General features: G+C 34.2%; 1 protein-coding gene and 1 pseudogene across 5 annotated transcripts in view; one reads left to right on the top strand and one right to left on the bottom strand.

The window, feature by feature from the left end:
- SPOP (speckle type BTB/POZ protein) overlaps positions 1 to 15,423 on the top strand; it is a 58,413-nt gene that overhangs the window by 18,023 nt on the left and 24,967 nt on the right. For 2 of the 5 annotated variants that reach the window (XM_039846271.1, XM_039846273.1), the window contains exon 2: positions 11,084 to 11,134. The exons of 1 other annotated variant lie outside the window; for it this stretch is intronic. The gene's annotated coding sequence lies outside the window, so the exon portion shown is untranslated. Of the gene's footprint in view, positions 1 to 11,083; positions 11,135 to 11,267; positions 11,302 to 15,225; positions 15,364 to 15,423 lie in introns of all 5 variants that reach the window. 2 more of the 5 variants (XM_039846275.1, XM_039846274.1) reach the window with 2 other exon arrangements.
- On the bottom strand, positions 2,960 to 3,072 carry LOC120589008 (uncharacterized; annotated as a pseudogene).

The following is a 15,423-nucleotide window of genomic DNA, read 5'->3' as shown; positions in this document are numbered from 1 at the left end:
TGGCTATCTTTAGGCTTTAGAAGAGGGATTTGACTTGTCTGGAAGGAAACTTTCACTTTTCAATTACAGCTTCTATAACTTTTGAATTATTTATGCTGTATGTGTATTGTTTTTAGATTTGAAGAGCACATATGAAGAGAGGCAGAAATAATTTTAATAGTATTTTCAAAGGAGCATAGAACTTTAGCTATGGAAGGGACCTTAGAAATTCTTGGACAATTGACCTCAATTTAAAGATGAGAAAACTCAAATTTAGGAAAGTATCTGCAAAGCCTGCACTAGAATCCAGGACCCAAGGACAGCAAAAGCTTATGAATATATTGGCTTGTTCTATTCTTATTCTAACAGTTTATTTAACTGATGTCTTTTTCTCGATGAAGATTTGATTTTGGAAGACCCAATAAAATGTTGACCTTTGTAAGACAGTTCTTAAAGTTACTACCTGAGGCAGTACAGTAGTAGTGGTAACTCTTACCCACATTTCATGACTTTGGAAACTCAATCCCCTAAAAGTGAATTTGTGAGTTCTGTAAATATTTAAAATTTGAAGTGAATTCATGTCTGGAGTCCAAAGCTTCCCTTTTTGATTTGAATACCTGACTTATCTAGAATTTTTAAATTGATTTTACCAAATTTTTGTTCATGTAACATCCAGGAATGAATAGATGGAAAAATAATTTTTGTGACTTCTAAATGGCTTGCCATTTAAAGGCAAAGTATACTATTAAAGATAGTAGGAAAATCATTTGAAAGAAGAAAATTTTTTATATAGAAAAATCTCTCAGTTCTTGAAAATATGAGCAGTTCTTGTTTTAATTATAAGTTGTCTTTTCCTAGCTCTTCAAGGCCAGAAACATTTTCTCTTTATTCAAACCAAGCAAAGAAATTGGTAGTGGTAAGGCTGGTAGTTCACTGTGGGACCAGACATCCAAATTGCATTCAGTGAATATTTTTTTGGTTGATTGACTTTGGGGCTCAAGCAATAGAAACACATTTATTAGTGTTAAGATTAGTTGTTGGACTTAGGATAGAAGTCTATCTTTGCTTGTGATTCTACTACTTGTATAGGTGGGGAAAATTACTCTTTCAAAATTTAATCCATAGGCCTCTCTCAAAATGAGTACTTATTTGATAATAATTTGGTTAGGCTGATAAGATGAAGCTTTGCTTTTTAAAGAAAGAGTTTTCAGGAAATAGAGTAAAGGAACCTTTTCACATCTTAAGGATCAGAGTCAAGTCATGTCTGTGCAGTTTTAATCAGTAAGGGTTTGGTTGAATTGAAAAGTAGAAAAGGTTATAGAGGGTCAAGAACAAATAGAGTTGCAAATTTATCTTTGTAACCCGACATCCTTAGGGAAGAATCTATTTTGTATAGCCACTTTACTTCTGTTGTGAATGTAGACTGAGCAATGGAATTGGGTAGTCTGACAGCTGAGTTAATTTGAACAGTGGCATTAGGTAGGCATGGACAGCTAGGTAGGAGGATGTCAGTGTTGCATGTGTTTTCTTATTTGTTTCCAGTATTCTTTCTGATAATATAGCAAAGGATTTGGTTGGTCCATTTGGACTCTACATAATGGGTAATTGTAGTGCCTCATCGAGGTCATTTTTTTTTACATTCTAAATCATTATAGAACTCAGTGTCCTTAATTATAGTTTGATTGTTTTTCACCAATGCATTATCTTTCATTTACCCACATTGACATTAGCCCAGTACATGCTTTTTCCAGTATAACTATGAGGAAATAGAATAGCTTTGGTTCTGCTCTCAGTTCTGCTCCTGGCCTCTTGTGTGTACTGTATCACATTGGACAAGCCACTAAACTGCTTTGGGGTTCAGTTTCCTGCTGTATAAAACAAAATCATTTGACTGGATGTTTATGTCTGTAGAATTATTTTACTAATTTATTTACCAGATGTTTATGAAGCACTCCCTGTGTGCCACAATAATACAGGATGCTGTGGGTGCAAGTCCCTTGCCCTCCAAGAGTTTGGGCTAATAGCAAAGAACGACCTTCACTTTATTCAGATCACTTTAGTCTTTTACTCCAGAAGAATTTAGTAGTATTAGCAAGTTTTCTCAGTTTTTATCACTGTGTAAGGCATTTGTTAAAATTCTTGGTATTACTTACACCAACATCTCCAAAGATGTTCTTATTGCTTCCTTTTATTTTTCTATTTATAAGCCAGTTTCCCATCTTGGAATTCTGGATCCCCAGTCCCATTATGATCAATTGTTGTTTACTTTAATTGATAGAAAAGAAACTGTACTATAGAGTAAGACTTAGTGGTCAGAAAAACTAGTGATTTCTTTAAGGCAAATAAAAAGTAATGACAGAGACTAGAGGCTTGATATTATAATTTTTAAAAAGAGAAGCCTAAGTGGATATAATAGGAAAGATTTCAAAGATTAACAATAGCTTTGTTTAAAAGTTTTATACCCAAAAGAAAAAAGAGAATTTAAATAGAGTTTCTGTTGGATGCTTAAAAAAAAAAAGACCAGGGGCCTACTTTTAAGTTTGAACTGGCCTTCCCTACTGCCTAGGTTCTGGTTTTCAACTTTTCGGGAATGTCAATATTAAAAGTGCTCTCAGAAGATGATCAGGCTATAAACTGTAGACAGTAGAGGGTAAATTCATAGAAGGTGAGGATGGGACTGTTCCTTTTGACTGTGGTCAGAAAAGGCTTTTTTTTTTTTAAGAGGTGAATTTTGAGCTAAGACCTAAATAACAAGAAGCAAGCAATGTGAATATCTAGAAGGGTCTTCCAGGCTGAGGGAAGACAATGTAAAGGCCCTGAGGTGGAAACAGGATTTAGCTTATTTATAGAAAGAAGGCCAGTGTGTTTGGAGTGAAGTTAGTGATTCCTGAGGCAGAGGCAGGTAGGTGATGAATTTGGTATAATGGGCCAGCTCTTATTTATTTATTCATTCATTCATTCATTCATTCATTCATTTTTACACCTATGGCACCTGGTATTCCTAGGTAGTCTCCCACCTAAGTACTAACCAGGCCCAACCCTGCTTAGCTTCCAGATGAGATCTGGCATGTTCAGGGTGGCATGGCCGTAGGGGCCAGCTCTTAAATAGTACCCTGTAGAATCAGGTAAAGATACTGAATTTTATTTTGAGTGAGGTTTAATGGAAGAGTGACATGATCTGATTTACTTTTTAAAAGTTCATTGTGGCTGCTATGTGGAGAATAGATTGTGCTATAGAGGAAGCTGGGAGATCAATTAGAAACCAATGAACACTGTTTGACGTGAGAGAAAACAACAGAAATGGATAAATGTGGATTATATTAGGAAGCAGGACAGCTGACAGGATTTGCTGATAAATGGGACATGAAAAGATAGGTGTGGGAGTTGAGCAACTGGGTAGAAGATGGTGCCATTTAGTATTTTAGTTATGTTAGACATCTCAATGAATATAATTAAGGATTGATAGAAATTGTGCTTTTTGATTCGGTAACCTTGTGGCTAAAGGAAGATAGAGATCTCCAGAAGAAAAGACACTTGTTTCTCAGAAACTCAGACTAGGAAATTACTCTAGTTAAATGTCAACTCTAATTGAAAAATAAAAATTAAAAAATGAAAAGTAAAAACAAAACAAAAAGATACTTTGACATGTTAGAACAGAGTAATTTTATTTTTAAAAAATTAATGATGATTAGGTACTAAAGTGTGGAAAGTCATCCTAAAAGTATTAGAACATAATGATTTGTTCCCAGGGTCCAGTCTTAAAAGTAGACATGAGTCTATCAGTGATTTGCCCAGGTCTCCATTAATAATGATGCTCAGAATTAGAACAAAAGAGCATGCTTTTCAACATAGCTGCCACTTGAAAATGAAATCAGAACCAAAAGCTAGGGTATGTGAATGTGTCTTTTATCAGATATTTTTCCAATTCCTACATATTTAATAAAAGACCATACCTGATCTGAGAATCATCTAGTCACAAGAATTATAAAGTATTGGGTTAGCAGTTAAAAGACTTGAGTTCTGAACTCAAACCCCTTAATAGCCATGTGACCATGATGGATCTTAACCTTTGAGCTTCTGTTTCATTATTTGTAAAATATTTGCCCTGTATGTCTCACAGAGCTGTTAAAAATCCCAAATAAGATCATGAATGTAAAAGTACTTTGAAGACTGTGAAGCACTGAATACTGCTTTTGAGAGAATGCTTATATAGCTTAAAGCATTTAACACAAAGGACCTTAGAAATTTTTTAAAAGAAGCCGGGAAGGATGGGGATGGGAGGGCTGGGGTTGTGCCTCTACTGTGAATCTTGAGGTTATGGTTCTAGTAGGCTATAGTTCTTAACTGTATAGATCTATCCCAAGTACCTTGTGAAACAGAGGACTCATTTAATACATTTAAATGCTATAAAGAGGATAAAAGGTACAATAAGGTTTGGTATTGCTCTCTCATTTGGTAGTTATAACTTCCTCCCTAGCCATAATGCTGAAATGAAAGGCAGCAAAGTGTGGTTAGTATTTTCACCTTACTTTTTGCCCCTTTATTTGACCTTCAGGCTATGGAGTGAGATTTTGTTTGGTTTACTGGGGAGTATCTTTTCCTTAAGGAGTGAAAAATATAAACATGGCAGAGGCTTGTCAGCAGTTGAAAGCCACTGTTGGTCAGCATGAGAATGGAAGGAAAACAGGTTAGGGATGGAAAAAGTAAAGGAAGAAGGAGAAAAAAGGAATTGAAAGAGGAGAAAAAGCTTAAATCATTTCAAAAAGTCTCAAGTTTTTAAAAATCTGTCTTTGAGTATAAGTACTAAAATTTGAATTGCTTAAAGGAGGAATTGGTCCTCAGGGAAATGAGTAAAATTAGGGAAAGATGGAGGACAAGTCTTCAGGAGGTTAGAAAGTAGAATAGAACAGGTTCTATAGAGGTTAGAAAGTTAAAAAGAGAAGATGCTCTGCTGAAACATGGCTCATTATGATTTATAGTCTCTCTGAAGATATGCTGGATTACTATGAGTATTATTTCTATTTAAAATGTATTTTCTTACTGAAGTATATGAAGTCAGTTTACCCCCTCCCTTTTCAAGTAATCCCAGTACTCTGACTCCCATGAACTTGGAAAAATATTTTACCAATAAAAGATAGATTTTCCATCATTGAGAAGATCAGAATTGAGTTCTTTGGCTTTTTTCGGTTTGATTCAGATTACATTGTTATCTACTTAAATTATTGCTCTGATGTTGATTTTTGTAATTTACTTTTGTCTCGGAATTCATTGTTTTTAAAAGTTTTTTTAAAAAGTACCAAACTAAAAGTAGATTGTGACAAATACCTTCAGCTTAAGCCCTCTTTATTCACTTTCTCAGTTCTTTTTCCCACCCTCACTCCCCAGAGACAACCTGTTACCATGAATTGTGCATTCTTCCAGTCAGCCTGTGTGAAATATATAAATGTGTGTGTGTTGAAATGTATAAATATCTATGGGACTCATTTTTTTACTCTTGTTTTTCAAGATCTGTTCATCTGAATACATATAGATCTAGGTCTTATTTTAGCTGTTTTATTTTTATTTCACTGTATGACTGTTTTACAGTTTTTCCAAACCTCTTTGATGGATATATAAATTTTCACTTTTTTGCTGTTACAAAACTCTAGTATACAAAAACTTTGTATGTGTCCCTTTTACGGTTTTCTCCTCTACCTCCTCCTTTTCATTGTTGTTGCTTTGGAGGTTTGTTTTGTTCTAAATATATTCTTATTTGAGTTCTCTCATTTGGTCCACCACTTTGATATTCACAGTTATCATTTGAGGGAGAGGAAGGGATAAAGAAAATCTTCTATAACTTGGAATGCCAGTTTTCTTTTACTAGGACCAGAGGTTCTGACAGGTTCTTTTCCTGTGGATTCTTTTGAAATCTAATAAATTTGGCAACCTTTGCATTTTAATATTTTGTGGTTTTATTGTCTCATATCCAATAGCTTTTTTTCATAAATGTCAGTAGTTACCTTTTCCCCTTCTTCCAAGTTTTCATTTACTATTTTTTAACTCCTGGAATATTCTACCTGGTAAATGTAGGCCTATTTAGTCTTTTCCAATCCAGTTCATGCAATTCCGTGTGACCTTATAAATTCAGCAAGATCTAAACATAGCTGATATTTATGAAAGGGTTTCTTGGAGCATTCTTAGCCAAATTAAGCATTTAAAAAATATAAGCCTTCATCTTAGATTAGAATTATTATAAATAAATTTTGTTCAGGGCCCTTTTGTTTCAATGACCAGTGGTTTTCATTTATAGTTTTTTTTCTGGAGTCTTTAATCCACTATACTTTTATTCATTATTATGAAGTTGAGTATATTTTTAATTTTTTTCCCCTTTAAATATGGATCTATTCAGAGCTTTGAGCACTTGGAATGCAGAAGTGTTACAAATGAAAACTGTTGCTCTTCTCTAATAATACACTCTGCGTGTTGCAAGTATTTGAGTAGGAATTCCTTAACTAGTTTGGGCAGCTACCTCATACATGAATATATTCATGGTATATTTACCTCATGAATATATTGACTTAAGAATTTGAGAAGAATTTATGTGTTACATATTTTAAAAAACAATTGATAAGACCTTAAAATGGAAATCTTAGTAATATAACTGTCGGATATGAGATGGCTGTGTAGTTTCTCCGAGTTATCATGTCTTAGGATATGGTTCAGGTCACAAGTATTGTGGTGGGAATGTAACTTTTGAATTTAGGATTATTCCAGAGGTTGAGCATTCCATCAAAAGTGTAAGCTCAACCTCTGTGCTCAGAAGTCTCTCTCATGTCAACCAGTAGGCTTTATTAAGTGAATTACCTTCCTTATGCCATTGTAATCACTGTTTGAATGGAGTTCATTACCTGTACTTTATCATATCAGTCCCTCATGTTATGCTGTGGGGAGAGATTCCTATTTTAAATCTTTCTTTAGAATAAGTTGTGTTTTTATATGGAATGCTAACACCATAGAGTTTTGTTTTCCCAGCACTCTGGAAACTCTGCTATAAAAATTTTTAGTTCCTAAGTCAAAAATAATTTTTTTTTCTAACCATAATCACTTTCTTGGGATAGTTCATTTCATGTGGATACATAACAGAAGCCTTTATTGTTTCTTTAGGAATCAAAATATAATGTACAGAACTTTCTTCTTGAAATGATATTTTATTTGCATCATTCTTTCTTTAAAACATCTAATTTTTTTTTTACTATAAAAGTAAAACATGCTCATTTTGAAAAAACTTTTTAAAAAAATAACAAAAGTATAACTAAAGGAAGCAACTGCTCAGTCTTCATGCTTCATCTTGTCAGATAGTTCCCATAGTGGTTGTGCCAGTGTAAACCTGCACCAGCCACATAGAGAAGTCTTTGTCTCTCTCTCGATTCTCCCAGCATGGTTATTAAAACAGGCACTGCACCTTTGTTAGGGGAAAATACAATTTAGTTTGAATCAACTTTATTTAAGTCTTATCTGTGACTCATTAATGTTAATAAGAACGTAAACCTGAAACTTGTTAATAAAGCAAACTTTGTTAGGAAATTTGACAGAGAGAGGAAACATTGTTTTTTATTTTTTTCTTATTTTTAATTTTTATTATTATTTTTTTAATTTTTAATTTCGTTTATTGGGGTAACATTGGTTAATACAATTATATAATTTTCAGGTATACATTATCATTTGACATCAGTATATTCTATTGTGTGTTTACCACCCAAAGTTCAGTTTCCTTCAGCTACTATGTATTTGATCCCTTTACCCACTTCGCCCTCTCCCTAAACCCTATATTTGACCCCCTTTACCCTGTCTACCACCCCCTCCTCCCCCACCCCACTAGTAACCACTAGTTTATAGTCCTCTGGTAACCACTAGTCTATAGTCCATGTCCATGAGTCTCTGAAACATTGTTTTTTAAATGTATAGAGTTACTGTCTAATCTTTCAAGGATAGAAATCCAAAAGAAACAGATTAATTCAATCATTCAGTAAGTATTTCTGACCTTCCATGTGCCACACATTTACAGGGTATAGCAAAAACAAGAGTCTGCCTTTATACATTCCAGATATAGTATGGTAAGTGACTTTATGTGCTATAGAAAACAATAAGGAAGAATATGATTGGGGCTATACAGGGAGGGGATTACATTTTTAAGGATGTCAGGGAAGGCCTCAGAGAGATAGTGACTATTACAGAAAGATCAAATGATGGTGAGGGAGTGTGCCCAAGGGAATATCTTGGGGAATAGTTATCTAGGAAGAGAAAAAGGCAAGTACAAAGCCCCGAGGCAGGAACAAGCCTATTCTGTCTGAGGAACAACAGCAAAGAAAGGCAGTGTGGCTGGAACATGGCGAGCTCAGAAGCATGTAATTGGAGATGAGGCCGGAGAGGTAATAAGGTTCAGATTGTGCAGGGCCTATTCAGTCATTGTAAGAGCTTTGGCTATTTTTCAGAATGAGAGAGGAGATCATTGGCAGTTCCATCAGAGGCCACGATAAAACTTGTATCCTGGCTTTGTTTTTTCAGAAGCTTTGATTTTTTATAATAATTCAGGTATTAACTAGTGGCTCCTGGTGAGTAGTCATACATAGATTTAAATGTTTATGTCAGTACTGCAAAATTTCCCAAAATACAAATCTTAGGTATTGCATATAAATTCAAAAAAGGAAGTACAGTAGGAATGCCTGTCTATAGTTATTTATTCATGAGTGGCCCTGCTCTGTTACCTAGTTTTCATCCTGAATTGTCTTGGGGGAAAAAAAAAATCAAGGGTGTATTCTGTATAAGACATTGTATTTTACCCTTAGACATTGGAGAAAATAAACATATATTATTTATAGTAAATATTAAATAAGTATATTTAACAATAAGTAAATATGTAAATAAAATATTTATACACACACTTGACCCTTGAACAATGCCAGGTTTAGGGGTGCTGACCCCCTCTGCAGTCAAAAATCTGCATATAACTTTTGACTCCCCGAAACTTAATAGCCTTCTGTTGACTCGCAGCTTTACTGATAACATAAACAGTTGATTAACACATATTTTGTTGTGTTATATGTATTATGTACTGTATTCTTACAATAAGGTAAGCTAGAGAAGAGAAACTTATTAAGAAAATCATAAGAGAAAATATATTTATAGTATTTATTTTAAAAAATCTGCACATAAATGGACCCATGCAGTTTAAACCCATGTGTTCAAGGGTCAACTGTATACGTACACTCTATTGGATTATTTTAATATATGTTTTGAACATTTTCACTATGAAATATAGCAAAAATATATAAAACATAACTGTAAATATTAGTTATAAAAAGCAAGTACCTATATAACCACCACTAAGACCTAGAAATATATCATGGCTAACATCCAGAAGAAGCTGACTAGTCTGACATCTGATAATCATTTCCTTACTTTGTGAATTTACTACCTAGGATTCATTGCAAAACAATAGTTTGATTTTGTCTGTTTTTGAACTTTATAAAAATGAAATAATACTGTATATATTCTTTTGCATCTTCTTTCAGAACCTAACAGTATGTTTGTAACTTTCATCTATGTCATTGTGTAGAACTGCAGTTTAATTTCATTGCCACGTAGCATCTCATTATATGAATATACCACAATTTATGTAGCCATTCTATTGATGATGTTTTCAGCTATTATAAACAGTGCTTCTATGAACATTACGTGTGCCGATGGTAATGTACAGGAGTTTCTCTGGGCCACATTTGGGAGTGGAATGGCTGGATCTTTAGTTTTATTAGATAATAAACTTTTTCCAAAAGTTTATTATTCGTCCTCCTACCAACAGTGTGAGAGTATCCCTGTCCCTTCCAGTCCTTACCAGTATTGTCAGACTCTTTAAATTTTGCTAATCTTTGGGCCTAATAATGTTCATTCTAACAAATTGACTGAGAAACCAAAACCTTAAAAAATTAGAGAGTAAAAGACTAAAGGTATTGGTTTCTGCTTTAAGAGTCACATATATTCAGAGCATTTTCATTTGTTAGAATTTGTTGATATCTTCTGCCTAAGGAGTAGTTACTTAGTCTTAAAAGCCCTCAGAGGGTTCAGGAAGCATGCATATGTGTGCGTGCGTGTGCGTGTGCGTGCGTGCGTGTGTGTCTTGTGTCGTGTGTGTGTGTGTCGCGTGTGTGTGTGTGTGTAACCACTGTGTCTCAAACAATGCCTTGCACAGTTGATATTCAGTAAATATTTGTTAAATGAATTTAACCTGACTCTTGCTACTCTTAAGTCTTCTGATCAAGACTGTCCTTTTTTAACACCATATTTTAGGACAGGTTTTGGTGAGGGCTCATTTTATTATTGATAGTTACCAGACTTTATTTCTCAAAATGAGAGCAGCTTATTTGTACCAGTGTACCAGTTAAAGATGGTGTTTACATTTCCAGGAAAAGGTTCTATTTTTAAAGAATTAATCCATGATGTATGCAGTGCTTCATTTTCCCACAAATGGGAAGATAGCACCAGAATCTTCTGCCTACGTTAGGGTCCCAGAAGCCTTGTAACCATTCTTATCTCTGTTTCTGTTTTGAGTCACTTTTTAGGATATGGTAGATTATTAGGGTGGTAGTGGTGATTAGCCAAGATATCTCACCAGTCTTCAAGAGGAATCTCAGTGTGGCAGCTATTTACTTAAACTGTAGGAAACGTAGCTTTGTTTAAATGCATTTTGCTTTGGTGTAATTGGCCCACAGAGCACTTTTTTAAAAGAGTATTTTACACAAAACCTTCATAGTAATTCTTCCAACATTTTGTGAGGTAGCTGGCAAAAGTGATCACTCCCTTTTATTGACTTGGGGCAGGCCACTGCATTTTGTTTAAGCCAATTCATTAGGAGAATTAGCTTGGATTTTTCTGACTTTAATTTCTAAGTATTATATTTTTGAAAAATGACTAATAGAGCACTTAAGACTAGAAATATAAGAATCATAATTTTGACTTATAAATTTTAGCAAAAGTATTACCTGCTTTTGTAAAATTTCCTCCTTATAGAATAGGCAAAGTAAGAACTTGTATCTAGTTAAGTCTGATTCATCATCTCTATTTCCAACAGAGATTTCCTGTTAGACAAGACAAATTAGAGTTTTCCTGCTGACTTAACTTGGTGAGTTTTTACATGATTTTTGTTTTAAACATAGTTTAAGATGATGAGGAAAAAGTGGAATGAAATGCATAGAAATATTTACCATGACTTTAAAAAATGCACATCTTGAGTGCAATCTACTGTTTCATTTCAGTGCAAATGATATGTAAAATTGGAAGTCATATAAGGTAAGCATGTAAGGTTTTTTTTATTTTAAATAATGAGCATTACAAACAATGTGAAAAAAACATTTTTCATAAGTGCCTTCGAAAGTTTTATTCTGAATATTCTTTCCTGGAGTAAACCAGAGTTATTCAGATCTTCTCTGGTGACTACTGTATATAGGATTAGGGTTTACACTGATGTTGAAGGGGAGAAAAGGTATTTGGATTTAATTTTTAATCAACAGTTGATAATACATGATTTTGAGACCTTAGAGTAAAATTATTTTTCTCCCTAGAAAAGATCTGTAGGGAAATTAGAATTACAGTTTATAAAATGAGATACCTAAAGCAGTTTGTGGGCTTCATTTTACTCTGTAAAAGGATTTTGATTTTGAGCAGATTGCCTTTGTATATGTACCTTAGAGCCCATCTCTCTAGGGGTAACTTAAAAAAAATCTTCCTACCATTCTGGCTAGCATCTTAAAACTTTTACTTTGTGGTAAAAGATTATTGCCTCTAATGCTTATGAATGTTTTTACAGTGTTTTATTGAGTAAAATAGATGTTATTGCATTTTAATCTTTTAAATTATGACAAATCATCAGAAGCCAGGAAATTCTGTTAAGACAGACATTCTGCCTAACTTTCCCCTGTTTTGTCTGCTTATGTGGTTTTACTTTTTCCTTGTGTCATGAATTTTGGAATGAACATTTAAAGCTGAGAACTTCCTGGCCATTCTTCGTTCCGTTTAATTTAGTTAGAACCTTAACATGAACATAGAAATTGGCTTATTTTTAATAACTTTAGAAAAAAAGAATTTATTTTCTGCAAATATTTGCTAGGCAAGGAGCATGGGTCCATGTAAACAGTCATAGATTTCTTCAGTTAAGACTTCTAGTGAAAGAAGATTAAAGCATATGTGTACCTTGATTTCTCATAGTTAGAGGGAGGTCTAAGTGTCTGTCATAAAGAGAAGTGTGTTCAGAAAATACTGAACTCTGTACTTAAAAAAAATTTTTTTAAGCTAGATCGTATTACAGTAATTAATGCTGAAGAGAATGGTGTCCATGTGGTATATCAAGTCCTCTGGAAGAGGCAGGCCTTATCAGCTTCTAAGTTAATGAATTTACTCCAAATTGCTTAACTTAAGACTAATTTAGACTTGATATTCATTCCTTGGGCCCTTTCTGGAGCCAAATGGTGTTAGCAAGAAGTATTTTTAAATGCTTTGACTAAAGTATAGATGGCCAAAGAGAACTACATGTTGAATTTGGCTTCTGTAAAGGCCAGAGGACCCTGTGGGGTTATGCAACCTCTCCCTATTTGTTTCATGAAATGATTCTTCTGTTTTTTAATTCCTTGCAGATTGGACACGCTTAAATTATATTAGACCCAAGCCTTTCATCTGTTTACTATTTGGATTTTATAAGGTTCTTCATAGTTGTAGTGTAAGGGAGAGGATAAAAAACTGTAACCTCTCAAATCTCAAAACACCTTTGGGGATATAATTATAAATAGAATGTTTTTAGCCATAAGGTTTTCTTTCCCTGATCTCCCTTCCCCTCTTCCCTCTCCTCCCCCTCCTTCTCCCTCCTCCCTCTTTCTCCCTCCTTCTCCCTCTCCTCCTCCTTTTTCTTTTTTAAAATTCTGTTCCAGCACTTGTTTTAGAATATAAATTTTTTCCTAGAGGAAAAAATCGTTGATAACACGTGGGATGTGTTAAAATCTTCATCTTTCCAAAGTTTGCTCTTTGTGGCCTTAGAGATTTTCACCCAAGCTATTCAGTGGAATCAACACATTATTATAATTTGTGAAAAGAGAGAAGTTGCTGATTGTTTGGTTCTGCCTATCTAAGTTCGTTTCTAAAGGTGTTTTCTTTGGAACTGAGATCCACTTTGAAGTGAAATAGCCCCTTTATAATCAGGTTTGTTTCCTGATTTGGATTCATGTCGTTCCATTTCAGACATCTCCCAAATGATGTATTTTGAAAGTGATGTCTGGAGAAGCTTAATCTGATGAACCCTATCTGACTTTTTTTTTCCAAGCAGTTGGAGGAGTTTTTCTTTTTCCTAGCAAGAGTTCTGTAATTAACAAGAGCAGCCTATCACCTTGTGAAACCTGTTTTTGCAGTCATGGTTTATTCTGCTATATTCTCCATCCAAGTGGAGACAGGAATTTTTTCCTCTGGTGTTGTTTTGTGCATATACTTAACTCACTAGTGATTGGTGCCTAAATTAAGGGAAAGCCAAACTCAGAAAGTCTTTTTAAGGTCTAAGGATATGTACCCTACAAAACTATCGAGTCGCACCTGCCCCTTTCCAGGATAGACCTTTACCTTTGGAGCAGAGCATCTACTGCTTTCTTCCTGGATATATTTTTGAAGTGGGGAATTTTGCTATTATGTCTATGTCAGCAACTCTTCCATAATGGATAGTTTTCAGTGGAAGGGAATGATTCCCCAGCCCTTAACTTAAATTGGCAATAAATTTTTCTGCTCTTTTTTTGCTACCTGGAAAAATGTATCCAAAGTGAGAGTTATTCCATACTTCAACCTTTGAGTTGGCTGCTAAGGTCTCTTTAGGGACAAGGACACTTTGAAGTTATTTATAACCTGTAGAAAAGGGCAGTAAGGCTGTAAACAGCCAGCACACACTAAAATTGGGAGTCAGGAGCATTTTGTTAGTAATCCCACTGCTTTCTGTGACTTGAGATTCTTTCATGTACCTTCTTGTTCATCTTCATCTTGACTTTGTCTGGATGAGCCTTACTAGCCAAGCTATTCTATAAAACTATCTAATAACACTTAGATTGAAAAGAATGAAAACTGGCCATTTTACATATGAAGGCATATCTAATCCTCACAATCATTTCAGAGTTTATGCGTAAGAGGTATTGGTAAACTAGAAAAACCTTAAAGGTACTGACGTGCATACGTAATACTAGTTTCTGAGTTTTCCTTCTATACTACAGTTATAAGAACAATTCAACTCTTAATTAGATAAATATTTGGCTGTGGCAGAAAACAAATTCTACATCTTAGCCTTGTATAGAAAAAACTTACTTATGTATCTAGACATGTTTTAAAGATATATATGTTTATTCTTAAACATATATGTATACATGTATACATGTGTGTATATTTAATGTGTATATATTTATTTATCTTTTCTCTACACGTCAGTTTTAAAGAAATCAAATCCCATGTCAGAAAATTATAGGTCAAATCTAAGTAAATACTAAGGATCTGCTTCATTCTATCAATATATTAGAATTTTATTCTATAAAATTTAGATTTGAAATAACATAGAGATCTAGCCTGAGTTCCTGACAGCTGCTGTAATGGTACTTTCTATAATAAAGATTGACTTATTCTGGAAAATGTGCTTATATTATCATTGTCCTATGGGTTCAGGAACTTTCAGTTTAGCCCTGTAGGCTTCCCTTTTCTTCCAAATTTTCTTAGATTTTTCTTTTTCTTTTTTTTAATCAAAAAGAGTGTAGTTTGGAATGTATTGAATAAATTCTTTAAAATTGGAGTGAAATGAACTGATAGTTTTCTTTTTTTAATGTTCTATTGTGTTAAAAGTGCCTGGGTTCCTGTAGCTGTTATTCATTCAGCAACTTCCAAACTTTCACATTTTAACTAGAGCTCATTAAGAAAAAATATCCCAAAAGACAGTGAGTCTAGTTATTCAACAACAATTTAATTGAACAAATATTTATTGAGTGCCCTCTGTACCATTAGGAACAGGGAGTGCTCTTCTCTTATTGAGCTTAACTTCTAGTAGAGAAGCCAATAGACAAGTAAAAAAATAAAGATAATTTCAAATGGTGATAATAAAGAAGAAAATAAAATAGAATAATGCGATGAAAGAGATGGGCTAGAAGTTGGGGCTACTTCAGATCGAGTGGTCAGGGAAGACCTCTCTGAGGATATTACATTTGATAGGACATCTAAATGACAAGAAGGAGCCAGCTGTTGAAAGATCTGAAGGAAGAAAGAGCTTTCCAGGTGGAGGAAAGAGCCTGATGTGTTCACCAAATAGAATTAAAGGCCCGAGTGACTGAAGCATGGTGATTGAGAAAGGTAAGTGTTAGATGAGGTTAGCGAGGTGCACTGAGGCCTTGGCGGTTATGACAGGAAGTA

This window comes from Pteropus medius, unplaced genomic scaffold (assembly GCF_902729225.1).
Source record: "Pteropus medius unplaced genomic scaffold, Ma_sr-lr_union100, whole genome shotgun sequence".
Taxonomy (NCBI): domain Eukaryota; kingdom Metazoa; phylum Chordata; class Mammalia; order Chiroptera; family Pteropodidae; genus Pteropus; species Pteropus medius.
Note: the sequence above shows the minus strand (reverse complement) of the source record. Positions and strands in the feature narration are given on the sequence as shown.